Genomic DNA, 15216 nt, shown 5'->3' on the forward strand with positions numbered 1-15216 from the left:
AGGCAAACTGGTAACAACATACCAGAAACTTTGAAGGGATAAACACACTCCAGAAATGCCAGTCCCAAAAGTTGCACAAGTGACTAACAAATGTGGAACAGTGCACATTTTGGTCTTGGCATCTGTAAAATAAGTAGAGCCATTTACTTATTTTAGCTTTCATGTTCTTCTTGCCCTTCTGTCCTCAAAAGAGATAGCTTAGATCAAGTCACTTAAGTCCGTGCTGAAACAAAATGTACCTTTGTGATTAATACCTGTGAAAACTCAGAGTGGCATGGTAATAAAGCTGTAAAGGTTTGGGTTCCTTCAGGGAAATCCAGTTGCACTCACTTTGTTGTCAGAATAATGAGGTCTCTATTTTGCAGTCATAGAGTTAATGCATTTGATGCAGGTAGAATGATTTTCAAGTCACAGGGACCTCTTTGGAAGAAGACAAGAAGTAAAATTTTTAAAAATTGCTGTTTCTTATATACCCACATGACAGACTATTATGGAATAAGTACCCATAAAATGTTGATGCTCTGTAATCCCATTCTATGCTTGAGAGATAGCAAACCATTCCATGGCACAGCCCTAAGCCTGTTCTTCCTTTATAATTACCCTGTATAGTGCATGCAATTTTCTGTAACATAGGTTCAGACAACAGTTGAGTGCCTGTGTTCTTTGAATTGTTGATCCCATTGGGTTAAGAGGTACATAATGAGCGGTGTCTAACTTCAAGTGTTTGGGTTTTATGTATTTGGTGACTTTGGCTTCAGTTTTCATTACATCTGATGAATATGGACAGATGCAAATACTATTTGTAATGAAATATTAGAAATATTTTAGCCGATGTAGGTGTCAGAGAAAGCTTCCGCTCCCCTTACCATTTTGTTTTTTGTCCATACTGAGAATATTACATCATTATGCCAAATACATTGTATTGACTGATTCCTGATGGTGAGTTGCTGGGACTGACTGTTGCTGCTTTGGAAGAGAATTTATTCACATTTTTGGACAAAGCAGCAATGAAGCTGGATAAACATAAACGTACTGAGGGTTGATGTTTCAGATCAGATGAAGGATTTCAGGAAATTCACTGAATGTTCCTTGTGCTTCAGTTCACCTAGAGGGAAAACTTAAGCAAAAAGTAGCAGTCACACTGAGAAACAGATGCCAGTTTTTGGAGCAGGGCAAGCAAAGGACAACAAATACAAAATTATGTGAGACAGCATCTAATGGGTGATGGACAGTTGCTTTCAAGATGGTCAAGTGTGCAGTGTTTCTAAAGTAGTGCTTAGTCACGAGGGCTCTCTTCCCATTACTGAGCAAAGTGAGCATTAGTGCTGCCATGTTCTGCCATCCAAGGAAGGAGACATTATAATATTCACCCACCTCAAACAACAAACATGAGACGCATTGCAAAATCAGTGAGTTCAAGTCAGATTGCTGAATATGCAGCAACTTACACTGTACAGTGAAGTGCTGTTCTTTCCCCCTGTATGAGCTGAGGGAAGGTAGGTCCCTGTGGCAAAATTGGGGGTCCTTTAGTTCATTCCCACCCTGACCCCCCACTTCCTCCGTTCCTGAGCACTTACTGTCAGATCTGAAGGAATGAGGACTTTCCAGTGCAGTTAGGAAAGGGATACATCTCATGCCAGGCACTAGGAGAATCATGGCAGGAACTGCAGGAGGGAGAGGGGGTAAGATTTGTGGAGATCAGTGAGAGCCTGAAACATAGGAAGACTGCAGAGTTTAAGATTATACTGAAAACAACAGTGCTGAGATTGATCTCACCTCATTTCAGGTACCTAATCATCTGTCCTGATTTAGATTTTTACCTTAAGATAAGATGAAACATAGTCTAGAAACATCCCACTGACTACAGTCAGTGCTTCGTGCAGATGAAGTTGTCCGAACTGTAGCTATCTGTGTCTGGTGAGCTGGATCTGGCCCCATATGAGTGAAAGTAAATTTGCCTGTGCAAATCCCAGTTTGAGCATTTGGGTATTGCTTCCTCTTTCAGTGCAGCCTGTCTGCGTAGCCATTTCTACACTCCCAGCAGACTAATTATTACAAAAATTCTCTGTCATTGCTTTGCAACGGTCCATAGCTTAACTAATTTAAAAATGCAAATGAATGCTAAATTGTAGTTGAATCTGAACCATCTCCTTCTCCCTTTCTCTCTCTTTCTTTTTTTTTTCTTTCCCTGTGCTGGGAAATGAAAGATACAGCAGACATTAAATGCTGATGGTGAAAATCAATCTTTCAGATTTGAGGTAATTTTGAATTAGGTCCTACTGCCAGGGATAGTGACATCATCAGAGTTGCTCAATTGATCCATGATTTGAGGAGAAACAGCTTGGACTTGATCCTCCCTTTGTCCTTACAGAGAGACATAAATGCTGCAGTCTTCAGCTCTTTTCACTGTTAAACCTTCATACTCAAATGATCTCAAATTTTAGGAAGAGGCATTCAGGAAAAACATAAGCAAATGCATAAGCTAAAACACATCCCTTTGTACTGCCACTGTCCTGATGTGTGAGGCTAGAGCTCTGTTTTGCAATCATGTGTGGGTGATGTGCCCAGATGGTTATGAAGAATCAGCTGAAGGGGTGTTATCTTTTTAGCCTCTGTAACTAGCTGGTTAACACTAGTTAAGCTGTTGGTACATTCTGAGCCTATAGCACCCATCAAGGTTGTCTCATCATCTCATGGTCCCCATCTATCTTTACCTACTGACATTAAATTTTCTCTGCTATAGTAGCTCCTTTGAGGAAGAGGCTATGCCATAGCTATGTATTTGAAGGGGACATGAACAATGTCTAGCACCATCATTTGAGGTCTTCAGCTGCAGGATCACATACATAATAGTAATAACCATTCACAGACAGTCTTGTTGCTTTCCTAATTCCAGCACTGCACTGTAACATCGCTGAGATTGAATGCTCAGGAATGGGACTTTTGAGTATTTAGAGAGCCACAGATAGGCTCCAAGTTAGGTATTGAGACTGCTTCCCTCCATGGACAGCATGTGGCATGAGGGTCTGGTAACCCAAACTGCTTACCAGTCTTTTGACTGTAGGTCCCCTTGCGGTGCAGCTAAGTTAGGTACCCAGAAAAGAATACCTGAAACTCCAGTCCCCACTGCGTTCATGGGTCTTGTACAATCCCATGACATTTGCCAGGCTGGTGTGTGATGGGAGTTAAACTTGGTTCTTTGGAGCTGTGAACCCCCTTGCTGCCCCAAAGCAGGTGCTCACAGACACACGTATCCCCCTTCCCAGATCCCAGACCAGCACAGTGTGTGTGGGAGGGACTGGTTTTCAATTAGGATTCAAACACCACGATGACAGAGTCCTCCTAATCCTTCTACAAAGGTGCGTGTGGTTAATCAAACCGTAACGTCTCAGGCTCGGGGTAGTTTTGTTTACTAGCAGCTTAGTGCCAAATCTCCTGGGACATGTTCACCAGTTCGGGACGTGCATCCCTCGCAGGGCAGGGATGGCTGCCCATGGCTGTAAGGCAGATGTAGCTGTCGTGTTGCCTCGTGTGGCCTCTTAATAGCTGATGGGAGGAAGAGGAGCCCTTGGCCTTCTCTTCCACATAGAAAAGCAGTAAGCATATTGGTCTGGGTGCAAACATGCTTTTGAGAAAGCGCAGATAATTTTCTATGTGGACCAACTGCATTCAAAGAGGGAGCTAGAGGGAAAGGGGAACAAGAAAGAGTTTTTCTTTCCTGCATTTCCTTGGAGGGAGGTTCTTCTTCTAGCCTGGGTTACCCAAGGGAATTGTAGCTAGACGTTAGCTGTGCCAGCCCAAGGTTTGCTGGTGCTCGGTTTCCTGGGAGCATGGCAGCCCACGTTTATACAAAAGATTGTCTAGTTGGGTTTTGTTTTAGTGGTGCTCCGTTTTCCTGTGTTCTTGAGGGAGAGGAGAAATAATTGTTGAAAAACTTGGGTCTTTCTGGCAACGGGCTGGTAGTTTTTGTAAACTAAGCAAGAACCTTTTTGAGGTTTTCCTGTGTATGCCTATTAAAGCCCTCAGGAGTACTGTGGCAGCTGGGGATCACCAGCACATAGTGAAGGCACGGCCTTGAGAATTTTCCCAGACACTCCTCTGGCCTCATGACCAGATGTAAGGTGACAGCGGAGCTGTTATCCAGGCTGTGGAAGTCCTAATGGTTAGTCATACCTGTTGTACTAGAGATTTGCATTATCAGTGATGCTTTCATAAGAGCCTTTATAGCCACATATAGCAGTCTTAATTTTGGATGCATGTACAAGGCCAAATCCTGATCTTGATGATACCAGTGTAAAACTGAAATTATTTATTTATTTGTTATATTCATTTCAAAGTAAGCTCTAGACTGTAGTAATGGGAACAGAATCTGACCAAAGATTCTGGATGAAGGGAGAAAATGTACCCTTTGCAGTGGAAGGGTATGAGGAAGAAAATCTTGTATCTTACTACAGTCCCGCAGTGTATGGCCCAGAGTGCTCAGTTCTGGGTGCGAGTCTTCTCCACGCGTGCCTATGTTTGCACTTGTGAGAGGTGGTCTGTCTCCGTGAGTCACAACTCCTCACGACATGCACGGCTCCGTCTCTATTGTCTAGATAGATAGCTGCGCCTAAAGCTGTGCGTGCGTGTGCCTGTGTGGGGATCATAACAATCCATCAGCACGCACCGAATCTGTCCCTTGAGCATACCAGCTTATGTCCCTTATGCCTCAGAGTCTGTTTGGGGGAGAAAGACCAAAAATGAATCTCCTCTGTGGGCATGTGTCAGAATCCCATATATATGTGTGTGAATAAACACACACACACACACATATATATATATATGTGTGTTTCCATCTCATCCGAGGGTGTTTTTTCTGTGATTCTGTGCTAGTAGGCCCAAAAGCAGTATTGAAGATTAATTCCATTTAATTTTAGCTATAAAGAACTTTGCAGTCACAAGAGGTTTGCCATCAGTGTTAGAGGACATTAAGTATTTGGGGTTTTTTTAGTTGCAAGATAATAATGTTCTGGTGTAAATGTTTTATAATTATCTCATGAATTATTCACAGTTAACTTGATAACCCAACATTTTATGGGATATGGTCTCTAGAGTGCAAGGAGGGAGGGAAAATTTAAAAATAAATAAATGTGTAGACAGGACCCAGCTGCAACAATGAGAAAGCACTGATTTATTTTCTATCTGCACTGAAGGGTCATTTCATTCTTTTATTTTTATTTTTGTGGTGATGAGCCACAGAATGTCAGTAAGTGGATGAGGTTATTTTCTATATATATAGAAGGAAAAGAAAAACTGGGAAAGAAATCAAACTCCCTTCACTGGTTTTTAATCTGAAAGTGGTGCTTGAATTATTTTACCTATTGTTCCAGAGAGCAGAGGTTCTATTATGGTTGATACCATTTCCATCTGGTGAAGCATTAGTGAAGACCAGCATGGATTTTTCTTTATGCATATTTCTGGGCCTTTTTTCTCCCTTTTCCTTTCCTTCCCCTTCCCCTTATCCTCTCTTCTTTCATCCTTATTCCCATTCAATTTCTTTATTAATTCCCCCCCCCCCCCCCCTTCCTTTTCAGTTCCTGTCTCTCTTCCTCTGGGCTTGTCTTTTTTTCCCTCGCTTCTCTGATTCTTTCACCACTTCTCATCTTTCAGTGTTTTTGTCTGTCTACAATTCCCTCTTTGTTCTTTCTATTGCTAACAGGATCTTAATACTGTCTGCTGAAGTCCATGAGCCTTAACCCAAATCAGCTGAAGAAAGAATCAGTCCCAAAGAAGAGTTCCTGCAATTTAATGAAACATGGTGACAGCTTCTGGAAGAAGAGTATTGCAACTCACACCTGTACACCCAGTCTGAATGTCTATCAGGCCTTGATAACTAAAAGGAACTGGAAAGAAATGCAGTAACTTCCTTACCATACCCCAGAGATCAATGGCACAGAATTCTCAGGGAGGGACTGGAGAAGTCGCCCAGCTTGCCAGATATCCATGAATCCAAATGGAAAAGAGAACATGGCACACAACATTTAATTCCAGTGTGAGCAAAGGCTACCCTCGTACCCAGAGAAACAACTGATAGCTAACATAGGACTGAGACCTCCGGGAAGCTGTCCAGGAGCAATGTCTCCTCTGTGGAAGACAAAAGCTTGGGACAAACTCCAAGGTCTTCTCTGCGTGGGTAGTGGGAAGGGAACAGTGTAATGTCTGGGATCACCTGAGCTACATGGCATCCAGGTGTTGAGGTTTATTGCACCTGAGTTTCCATAAAGAAGTTTTTCATCAATTGGGAATGCATGTACTTTTTCAAAGAAACTCAGGGGGTCTGCAGAGCCTGATGGATATGCTTACGAATTTCCAAGTGGGAAATGTGGAGCGTAGCTAGCAAGACATGAGCCATTGCAGAAAGATTAATTCATAGGCAGGACTTTTTAGAGAATTGATTTGAGAATGAAAGACTAATTCCACCAACTTGCTTCATTCATTTATTTAAATTTTTGCTATAAAATGAACAGCAGAGAAAAGCCAAAACTTGCACTGATGACTTTCTTTCTTCTCCCTAACCTTCTTTTATTTATTAAACTGCTCTGGATACACCTTTCAAAGAACTCTTTTTTTTTTTTTTTTTTTTTTTGGCTCACTGTTTATTATAGCTTCATCAGCCTTGAAATGGGAGCTGCAGGCAGCTTAATAAATGGATTGAAAAGCTGCTTTTGCCAGAATCAAACTAACAAAACCCCCTCAATATCTATAAACCCTTTTGTTTTAACATTTCTAAAACCAACACTATTTCCCTCAGAGCATCGTTGAAGAGTGACGCACCAGTATCCCTCAGTGTTTCAGCAAAGGGATTATTTTATCCAGTTGTGCCCAGGGCAGAAGTTCGTCACTGGGTCATGAAGAGGACTCAGCCTGCAGCATTGGAGAGCAAGGGCAGCTGGGTATGGTCGAGGGAGGGTCAGAGACGGTCCTAGGAAGGCTGAGCAAATCTTAACTCTGAAATGTGCTGGGCAGATCAATGGAGTAAACGAGCCAAGATGTAAGAAGTTGGGTCCTGCTTACAGACACTAGCAGCTGTCCTGCTTCCATACAGCTATTTTTTACTTAGGTACTGTCTAAACTCTCCCTTTCCTTCCAATCTTTCTTTAAATATAGGCAGCTAAATATATCCCTGGTTCAAACCTTTTGTCTGCAGCACACTTACTAAGTTCCACAGTTGGTCCAGCCTGGCAGTAAACCAGGGCTTTAGCTACTGTGATTTATTGATAGAGGTAAGTGGTTCAGTCCCATCTGTGAAGGCACAAAATGTTCATAAGGAAATAAATACCCCCTAAGAAAGCGGTAATGGGCCGTCAGTTGCAAAGCTTCCAAACAGCCAGGTGAAGACATGTTACATTTCCTGCTGTAATAAATATCACAGATGTTACAGAAAAGGTGGGGGGAGAAACAACTGCCCCCCCCCCCCCCAAAAAAAAAACCCTCCAAAAAAAGGAATGAAAATATCTGACTTCTGAGAGGAAGGACCAGTGGTGGATCCTGAGGGTAAATTGAGAGAGGTTTGTATTCCTTTCCTCACTAACCTTGTTTCACCTCTACATGCAAAGCTGATTAATATGCAAAGCAAAGGATGCGAATGTCCCGTTGGCCTAAGCTCATTGCTGTGTAACTTGCCAATATTGCTCATACTGAGAACAGTGCATCCTATGCTCCTAACACAGTTTCCAACATGCAGCAGGCTGGCAGCACCCAAGGGCTGCTGCGAGGATGTCTGATATAAAAATGGGCTCTGCCAAAAGCAACAGTCTTCTTATCTCAGTTCCCACCCATTGCTTGCCTGGTTTCTGACTGTCTATGTCATCACTGAGCTGCCAAGGTCCTGGGCTGGTTAGGGTCACATCTTCCAAGTAATGACTCCGGTGCCATGGCCAAACTGTGGGCTTGTTTCCAAATTATGGTGAGCTAATATTACTGAGTTATTGTAGTGACCCCGCCTTGTTTCTTTTTTCCCCATCTGCTCCAGTCCCTCTTAAGAACTGCCTGCCTTCAGAAAGAACTTTGCTGTTCCTTGAGGCAGGAGGTGAGTATGAACGGAGAAGGACAGAGGGATGGAGACAGCCTTTCTCTTGCTGGAAAGGTGTGGTGTGTACAAGGCTGTGCAGGCAGGAATGCTAATGGGGATAAGAAGTAAGAGGTCTGAAGGTACCTTGACCCTTGGGATTCTCTGGTTGTTTAGAATGCATAATTGCAGTTTGTTTAACACCAAAGGATAACTGATCATTCACAGGAAAGAAGCCAGTGGCAGGGATCAATATTTCTACTGCTGTGCTAGAAAAATAGCAGAAAAGGGACGGCTCTCTATTACAGCAAAGCAGAAAAAATATATGCTTAAGGCTTCTTGTAGAAGGGGCCAACAGAGGGTTTGTTCAATGCTGGCTGTCATTGCAGTCTTGAGCTTCAGTGAATGTGTGTGGATGATGTGTATCCTGCACTTCAGATGTGGCCTTCCTAGAGACAGGGCAGACGACAGCTCTGCCACCCTTGATCTAGAGAGAAAAATTAAGCCACCATGAAGGTGAAATAAAGAATATCCGGGCCACAGACTGATGCGTGGAATAGTAACCTGAGGAGATCACAAATGAGCACTTCAATCTCCATTTTCTATATAGGCCATACTGATGCATATTTTTTATATAGGTGGGTGTATGAGTTACTAAGAGCTGATTACGCTTGGTAGAGCCAGAGCTGAGTTTTCAGTGGCACCTGTGGGATCGTACATAAAAGCATGGATTTGTTTTTGTGGTGGAAAAATCTATTTTATCAAAATGCTTAGCTGAAGGATTTTGTTTCCCATCAAATATTTGTTGAGCCTTTCTTGGAGGTTCTCACAGAAGGAGTGGGAGGAGGTGACTCTTTGAATGGGGTTCAGTGTAAAAAAATCTTAATTATTGGCACTGGCAAGGAATTTGGCTCTGAATTAATTATATCTGGACTCATACTTGTGTTGATCATGCATCAATATCCTGATCTCTCATCCATAGGGTGCAATCTATATATAATTATGATGCCACTCCCCTGTGAAACAAAACTAAAAGATTAAGAATTGCCCTGAAACAAGAGTATTTTTCAGGTCAGCTTCATGAGGAGGCCAAGCCTGACTCACCAGCTACGTGGTGCCACTGCACACATTTGCTTGGATCTGAGAAGCATCCTGGTGTTCTGTGGTCCTGCACTGTGCTGATTGAACAGCACATGCATCTCCCATCCTGAGCTTATCCAGCAACAAACCACTGGATACTTTTGAGCAAGGGAAAAAAAAAGAAATGAGAACACGAAAAATCTCTAAATCATAAATCAACACCGAGGGAGCTGGAACAGGTTCTCTCTTGGGGCATCTTGTGCATCGCACGCACAGGCTTAGAGTCCAAGGCTGCGGGAAATCACGGCACCCCACTGCCTCGCTCCCCACGCAGGTTTTCGTGGCACAAGACTGACCTCCAGTGGACACTGACTAGTGTCGTTGGTCTGTAAATCTGGGGAAGATGTGTACAGATGATCTTTATTGATGCCACACGTTCAGATTTCAGGGCAGGTATTTGCTCCTTGGCTTCTTCAGGCCCTTCTGGCCTAAAACCAGACCTTAGGAACAGTCTCCTGCTGAGCTGATAAATGCAACGTGGTTACACTGAGATGGATAATTCTGAAAATGTCTTAGCGAAGCAGGGAGGAATTATCCTACCTATGACCTCTCTCCCTACAGAACAGAGAGGGACACAGCAAAATGATGAGCAAGCAAGGGGCAACAGAGAAAGGGAAGAGCCTGCAGCTTTTGGGGCAGAAAAAGTTTCATTCTGTATGAGGCTCTATCCCTGAGGAATTCTGGGACCAAGGGCAAGGACCTGACTGCAGTTCATGTGGTATAGCCTCCTCACAGTAGTTTGTGTCATTCCCATTAACTTCATGGGTCACTCACCAGACCCTCAGGAAGGCTAGTCCTCTAGCTGCACTGCTACCAGTGTTCTAGTTAGTTAACTCGAGTACATGTGCAGGATTTGCAACTCTACCTTTGTAGGATGAGGGGGACATATCCCAGTTTAACCTGTGGTTCCACTTTCCAGGGTAGCAAAGAGCTGGACAGAAGTGCTCATCTAAATGAGGAGCAACCGTCTGCATAAAAAATCACCGGGACTCTCCTTCCTTCCCAGAGACCACAGGTGTCATCTTCTAACAGTAGAAATATTCTGATTCCTCTCATAACTGCCACAAACCCCTCCTTGCCTTTTATGTCACTGGTGGGAGTTTCATTCCCCCTCCCCTATGCCTTTAGATGGCTTCATAGTGTTTCACATGCCCTCACAAGTCTGTTGGTTACTGCTATCTCACAACTCTTTCCTCACTGTGCGAATACTGATCTCTCCTCATTCTTCTCAGAGCAGCATCCTGCTTCTACCAGTGAGGAATCACTGACACCATGACAAAACTTGATGAACTTAGGAAGAGGTGTCCTGCCTGGGTAATAATTACTTGACCTCCAGCAGAAGGAAGAAGATATTTATTTCCTCTGCCAGTGGAGAACTTTTGTGAACGGTAAGCCACAGCAGTACAACCTTACCTACTAGAAGGTGGGAAACCCGTCAACTGCTAGAGAGAGATCCTGCTCCTTATTTCCTAAGGAAACCTGTAATCATCAGCTAAGGAGAGGATGAGGTGTGAGAGGCTGCCCTGGATCTAGTCCAGTTGGTGCATTTTTATCTCAGAGGGAATTTTTCAAGGAGAGAGCTATCATCAGTATATGACTTTTGGGCAACCAGAGCTGCATTAATCAAGAGAGATCTTTGGCTTACCAAATGTGCCAGTAATAGGAAGTCATCCTGGACTGAGCACATCCAATGTTCAGACTCAGTAGGACTCAGGTTTAGCTCAGATTTGCACCCAGGGCAGGTTCCAATAGGCATAGACTTTGAACCTAGACACTTTCCACCTCTCTGAATCTGGTGGGAAAATTGCAGTGCCCTTGGCATCTGCATAAGAGAAGCATTCACCTGGCAGTTCATAGCCATGACTGCTGTGGAGCTCAATGGTTGTGATGAACTTGGGTAAGCTGCAAAATGGATAGATGAAATGCCTTACTTAAAAGTGGCTCAAAGGAGCAGCAGAAGCTATGAGCAACTGGGAGAGGTCTCCGGAGGGAGCAGGACAGACACAGCTGAGCTGCCTTTCCCAGAGCCTACTTAGCATGGGCCAAAGCCCTCATTTACTATTGACTGGAGGGATGTTTTACAAGTGCCCCCGCTGGTTTAGAGAGATATGAAATCTGTCTGTAATTAAGTTAATTTGGAGTTGAACACGGGCAAAGATAATGAGCTGGAAATAACAAAAGAAGAGTAAGAAAGAGGAGAAGGAGTTGCTAAGAAACAGATCTCTTGCACTAAATCCTCCCCCCCAATCAAATAAACCATTTTTGGATGGCTGAGCGATGGGGCAGACAGAGCACAGGCATGGAAATGATTGCTATATCAAGAGCTCAAAAGAATGAAGGAGATAGGAAGGTTATGACCTGGAGAACTGAGAAAGGCAAAAAGGGAGAGGAAAATTATTTCTTTTGCAGGTGACAGCTGTGACCAGCACAGTTTAGTGGCAAAGCATTGGCTTTGGGATCAGCAGACGGTGTCCTGTATGTGACTTGCCTGCCAGTCTGAATGAACACCTCCAACGCTCTGAGCCTCCACTGGGAAGTGCTCTGGGACTGGCTACCACCATGTCTTGCTTATAAAAGATGAGCAAATAACCCCTCTTAAAGCACAAGGCTTTTACCTTCTCCAGTATTTGATCCTGGTGAGAGTTCTCACTGGAGTCAAGCACCAGGGTGAAGACTTAAGGCTGTTTCTCCATGTCTTTTAGAAATGATATAAAAAATAGCATGTTCAAGCCAAAAGGAGGATGGAAAAGGGGTCTGCAGAAAGGACCAGAATACTTAACAGTCAGCAAAGCATAAGTAAATAGACAAGTTATGATCAATGAGTTTGTTTGAATTTGACAGAACTTTCCTGCAAACATAGGGGAAGGAAGGGGGGTGAAACATTCCCTGCCAGTAGGAGCTGTAATAAAGGACCTGCTGTTTTCTGATTCTCACTCTCTGTGAAAATTGAAAAGGTTAGCCAGGTAATTGAAATCGGGACTAGAATACAAATACGGTGTGAAAACCCTACAGCTGGCAAATAAAGTTGCAGGGAAAAGACTCAATCCTCGGTGGAATTTCTTAGCAGCAAAAAGACAGGGGCGGAGGGGGGCGGGGGAGAGATGATTCTTCAATATGCCTGTTCCTCGTGGGAGGGGTGATAGGGGAATAAATGAGACCTGAAGTGACCAGATTGAGGCTAACACTTATATGAGTGCTCCTTGCTGTCAATGCAAGAGACACTGTAAAAAAGTGGAGCGTGCTAAGGTTGAAACGTGTATGGCAGTCATTGCTGCCTCTTGGAATAATGTAGTAGGTTTACAGGGAATTGGTAGGCTGTCATGTCATCCCCAACTTAGAGACTGTTTCTTGTTATATGCAGATAGAGAGCTCCACATGACTCTACCCCTCGTCTTGGGGCTGAGATACATAAGCAAACTAGATGCGGCTGGACCGATGTCAACTGCCTCTTCATCTTTGTTGTGTGCCAGAACACAAACTGATTTGCATTACTTTAGGCTAGGAGCACAGAGATAGATGGTTACTGCGAAGCAGCTGAGGAGTGGTTCCTTGTTACCCCCCTGTGTGCTGTATGTGTCTGAGTCCCAGCGGAGGGTCCTGTCATTGCTACTGCAATGTAAATTTATATGTGTTGCTCTATCTGTGGTCTGTTTTTCTGCAGGAGCAGGTAAGTTGAGCTGGGACAAAACAGTGGTGCAGGGCTCAGGGGAACCTGAGGTTTGTGGTATTAGCCAAGTTCATTCACATTCAAAAAACCCCTCTGCATGTAGCATGTCCCTAGCACCAAGCCAACGAACAGAAACTCCGGTCTGTATGTGGTTAAATAAACAATAGCTATACCTCCGAGGTCCTGCATTAGTGTTTTATTTCCTTCCTCATGGAAAGGCTGGGGAGTTCTTCTATTTCCCAAAATTGTGATGCTTGTAGTTTTTTGCTGCAGTTGCTCAGTGCTGCCCAACCCACCCACACTGCAGTCAACAGCAGCATGAAGACTTCCCTTTGGAGCCTTTCCATTGAGTTTAGGCAGCTATTTAGCATGCTCTGTGGCAGGACAGATATCTTTCCTGCCCTTACCAGCTCCTACAGAAGTAAGGGAAGGAAAACTGCGAGCTTGCAAACAAATGCTGCAAATCCTAGGAGTGGTAGAGCTTTGTTTGAATTTTCCCAGCTCGTGAGAACATGCTCCAGGTGTCCCAGAGGCACCAGCCCCAGATCAATGAACAAAATGGTAGGTGACCCCCTGAGGATGCTGGTCTCCCAGTGTTTTGTGGCGAGTAGGTTGTTAGCCATTTGTTTTGCTCATTTGCAGCATGATTTTCCTAGTGAGTCATTTCTAAGGGAGTCTCTTGGGTTCTAAAGAAATGAAACAAATTGAAAGGGACTGACAAGCATACCTGCTCTTCAACAAAGAGCGTACAGCATTTCAAGGTGACCTGTACCTAGCTGCCTGGCTTTGTTTTTCAATTGTAGAAGATATGCATACAAACTACCTGTAAAACACCTAAGGTAGATGACTGAAATAGGTCAGATAAATTGATTTTAGCACAGCAGGTTTTTTCCTCCTTTGACTATAAAAGAAATCCAGATTTCCTCTGATGGAGCTCTTCATGCTGTAGACATTTGAGTCTAAGGGTCTTTTGGAAAACCCACTCCTAGCCAAAAAAGCAAACAAAAGCCTGTTCCTCTGGGAAGGAACTTAGCTGCATTTCACAACATAGTATAAGCTGAGGATGCATGAAAAAAAGTTATTTGGGCTTTTACAATAAAGACTTCAGTATTTCATTCATGAATTAGCTGTCCTAGTGGGAAGCAAATTATTCCAACAGCTCCCATACTTCTAAAATTAATCCTTCTTTAAAAATTAAGTGGATTTAAGATAATTTGCCTTAAAAGCAACAGCTGCAACTTTTCAGGGTTTCACAAAGCCTAGACAGTAACAGAAAGTCTTCCACTTCTGGTGGCAAATGGTCCTAGCTCTCTGCCTCTGTGTCTGGGGTATGACCAAAGGAGGTTGTTGACTAGCCAAAAGGTGAAATGCAAAGAAATGTGGAAGAAAATCAGCAACCCTTGACCATCCAGGCGATGTTCTTACATTATGGTCCATGCTTATTTTATGCATGGCAAATTATTTTTTTAAGTCAGGGAAACCAGTCCTGAATCATGCACTGTCTTTTGGTGCATGAGCCCTTATGGCTTGTGATCTACCCTAACAACCTCAAAAGTGTTTATTTTCCTAGGCAGGGAAATCTGCAAGGCCCAAACTGGGCAATTCTCTGCAGAGTTTATTTTCAAACTTTTTTTTCCCCCAACTCAGTCTGAAGGACATTTACCATTATTGCATCAAGTTGGACCAAATTCTGAAACCAACTTTCAATCCTTGCAAGAGTTCTTCATTGTTTGATTTCTTGTCCTTTCCCCGTAACTCCTCAGTTTATTATAGAAAGAAAAAGTCCAGATTATTATTCTGTTTTCATTACCATATTTTTCTTACTTTAATATCCATTTGATATGGAAATGCTACAGCTGAGCAATTTGCTATAGATTTGCTAGTCTGTGGACAAGAAACCTCAGTGGGGAAAAAACCTAGCAAGTGTCATAATGAACAGCAGAGAAAATGAGGCAAATGATTGTAGAAAAACAGAGAGGGAGAGCAGACCTGGCTGTTTCCCAGCCTGGGAAGCAGCACTTTTTGCTTTGGGACCTTCTGGCTCTGACAACTGTGCTGCCTGGTTTTTAACCTCCTCCCCTGAAGATGCGGTCACGCAGAGCACTTGGATGCAACAAACCACACTGGGATTAGTGCTGTATTTTCATGCATATATACCAGCTGAAATAATTTGCTTTTTTTTTTTTTTAAAATACTGTGATTTTTAGTAAGACTTTAGTGTCCTTCACTTGGTGCTGGCTGAACATCCAGGGATTCTCCATCTTCTGCTGTGACATCAGAGGGAGAAAAAAGAAGCACAAGGATTGCTGGAGGATGGACCAGACATAGGAAGAGAGACCAGTATATTTATTTTCATGTTACA

The sequence above is a fragment of the Buteo buteo genome, chromosome 24, assembly GCF_964188355.1.
Source record: "Buteo buteo chromosome 24, bButBut1.hap1.1, whole genome shotgun sequence".
Taxonomy (NCBI): domain Eukaryota; kingdom Metazoa; phylum Chordata; class Aves; order Accipitriformes; family Accipitridae; genus Buteo; species Buteo buteo.